We start from the raw sequence: 3,033 nt of genomic DNA on the forward strand, positions 1-3,033 counted from the left end.
TGTATCAGCCATATCTATTTACTGAGAATAATGTAACAACTCCTCCACAAACGCTTCTACAACTGACGTCTTCTTCATCCTGGTTTTTTCCTCTTGGTGGTTTTGGATAAGAGTTGAAAAGTCCAAAAGGTCAACTGATGACCTTTGCGTTACTTGGTATGATTGGGTTTTAGCGGATGATGTCGGTATGCAGCTGGGGAGCGAATTTGACAGGAAGAAGGTAAAGGTCTTGCTTTGCGGTTCACACCTTCACTTCAGTATCATTATCCTGAAAACAGTCTGTAGAAATGACGTTCACGTGTCACTGTGGCGTTCGCCTTACAGGGGTAGTACCCCTGTTTCAACACCTGAGGCGGTGCGTCAAGCGCCGCCTCTTTCTTATAATATATTGCGACAAATGGTAAGTGTGCAGTGCTCCTAGCTCTCTCCCCCAACAAAAGAGCTCTATGACACTGTGCTTTCTGCGGTTTCTTTCCTTTTTACAGTGGAGAAAGGCTGGTGGGAGGCCAGGCCGTGGCCGCGCATCTGGCGGGTGCGGCCCATCGGGCCCGTTACTGGGAGGGCCGGCAAGTCGGGCTGCTGTTGCAGTCCGACTACCGGGATGCCATGGAGCGTATCCGGACCCTGTAAGTAAGCACTGCTCTGTCTACATGTATACTTATCCTCCTCGTTATAGCGATACTTACTTGTTTCGTATCCTCTTGTCTTACCCTGCTTCCGTATTCGTGACACTAATAGTGTTTGTGTGCGCTCATGCTTGGTTTTACAGATGATGATGACGTATGTATGAAGGTCTGGAGCTAGCTGCCGTCTTCGGGATGTGCCATTTGTTTTCAAAATTATTTGTAAGTACTTGTAACAGGCGTAGTGTAGTAACTGTGTATGCAGTGTAGTAACAGTGTGTGGTGTTTTGTGATGGTCCTGAGCGGTCGTAATGTGTTTTGTGATGGTCCTGAGCAGTCGTAATGTGTTGGGCTACTGAAGTACACTGCATGAAGGGGTATGCGTGGGTGCTTCGACATATTCTCGTGCTTCCTAAACCCTAGATACGTGTATAGCACTATAACCTAGATGTGTGTGTGTGTGTGTGTGTGTGTGTCCGCGCATGCGTGCGTGTGCGTGCATTGTGTTCTCTTCTACAGACTCATCCAAGTCTATGTAAATAAAAGTGCATTATAGTAAACAGTATTGTGTTTTGTTACAGTGAATATGTGGGGAATGGTGGACATGCCTTAGTGTGACTGGATACCCGCGGGTTGTGACTCTTTGCTGGCCACTCTGGATTCTCCAGTATAGATTCGGTACAGTGCAGAGGGGATTTGTGGTGCGTAGCAACACTGCTTCACTGTGACACCCCTTCAATAATTTTTTTAATGCATGATACTCCGGGCGTAGCCGGTTGATTCTTACTGTATCCCGATCAAAATAGAAATATGCATCTAATGTACATGCATGGATAGTTGGCATTTCCCAAATCGGCCGGGCGAAAAATTCGCCGAAAACAGTGGTTTTGAAGAAATTACCCATCTTTTTGCCGAATTTTCACATTTCGCATGTTGAATTCGCCGAAAACCGATGTTTCAGTGCTTCAACAGACTGTGTGTAAATGTACATGACGTAATGGTAACAGTGACTTCAAGTACTACGTTGAGTCGAATTCTGATCTTGGGGCTCATAATATGGCCGAATTTGAACATTCTCTTACCGATCGAAAAGCCGATTAGACATGCTCTGTATGGGCAACTTGTCAATCAGTGCACATCTACGATGTGTGAATAAAACAAATGCAAGGAACGTGAACTTGTTTGCTGCACATCTACGAAGTGCGAATCAGGGAGTAGTATAATGACACGTGTACTAGTACACCTTGTGTTGCACTGCGTCTTTTCCACACGCAGGGCCACTGAAGGTCACACGCTCCGCGTGCGTATGCACGCATGCGCAATATGTCACTGCATGCAATGCACATCTACGATGTGCAAATCAGGGAATAGTACGTATTTTACTACTCCACGGTGCGAATGCACCGAACGTGCACAAGTGCACGTTCGCCACGGAAAAGAACCTTTATGGCACATTTATGGCATGGCAGGGGTCAAAGGTCAAACTCTGGGGGGTCCCGGGGCCAGACCCAGCACGACCGACACAGTGTGCCTTATTTGGCCCAAAGGTCAAAGGTCAAAAAGTGGCCCAGAACCTGCCCCGCACTAACTACTGGCACATGCTGGTGGATCCGTGCCTTGTTGTGTTTGTGTTGTGTTTATTTAAATTGCCTCCAGGTGCTGAAGGGTCCTACCCACATACCGGCTCTCACATTGCCGGCACTCGAAGTTGTAAATAAGATGTGATAATTTAAGAGTGGGTAGGACATCCTTCTTCACCATGAAGGCACGAGCTGTTGTGTAGACGAACCGGACACTAACATTACGAAAGTTCGATTCTACAGCTGACCTAACTCGACGTTGCATGGTACGGCAAACAGCTTCACCCTTCCAAGGCAAACGAAGATACACCGGAGTGGCCTCGGAGGCCACTTCCTTCGCTCCACCCAGTGTACTAACTACGACATATTTAGATATCACATATTCCGGGCACCCATTTAAACGAAACAAAGTGCGTAGCCACTCCAGCTCCTCATCCAACTTTCAAGGCGAACATAATCGACGAGCACGATCCACTAGATTACGAACGAGATTAATTTTGTACGACCTCGCAGTAAACGAGTCCCAAACAATGTACAAGCCGGTGAACGTTGGTTTCCGGTACACTGATGTAATTACACCACCCATACCAGACTTCTCTACAAGAACGTCCAAGAAGGACAATTTACTAGCCGATTCAAACTCACAAGTAAACTTCAGTGACGGGTGCAGCTTATTCAATAATTCAAGAAACTCCTGCGCGTCGCTCCGAGACTGAAAGTAGGACCAACTATCGTCAACAAAACGACAATACACCGCAGGCCATTTACATTTGGGGACCAATGATTCGCAGTAACCCACAAATATATTTGCAAGAACTGGACCCAACGGT

At 46.8% G+C, this 3,033-nt stretch overlaps 1 long non-coding RNA gene across 1 annotated transcript; it reads left to right on the forward strand.

Annotated features, from left to right (window-relative positions):
* Nucleotides 1–493: 493 nt before the first annotated feature.
* LOC135828603 (uncharacterized) lies at nucleotides 494–1,156 on the forward strand. The gene is made up of 3 exons (XR_010555721.1): nucleotides 494–626; nucleotides 770–845; nucleotides 1,143–1,156. It is a non-coding gene; the product is annotated as an uncharacterized LOC135828603 (long non-coding RNA).
* The last annotated feature ends 1,877 nt before the right edge of the window (nucleotides 1,157–3,033 follow it).

This window comes from Sycon ciliatum, chromosome 12 (assembly GCF_964019385.1).
Source record: "Sycon ciliatum chromosome 12, ocSycCili1.1, whole genome shotgun sequence".
NCBI classification, from domain to species: Eukaryota; Metazoa; Porifera; class Calcarea; order Leucosolenida; family Sycettidae; genus Sycon; species Sycon ciliatum.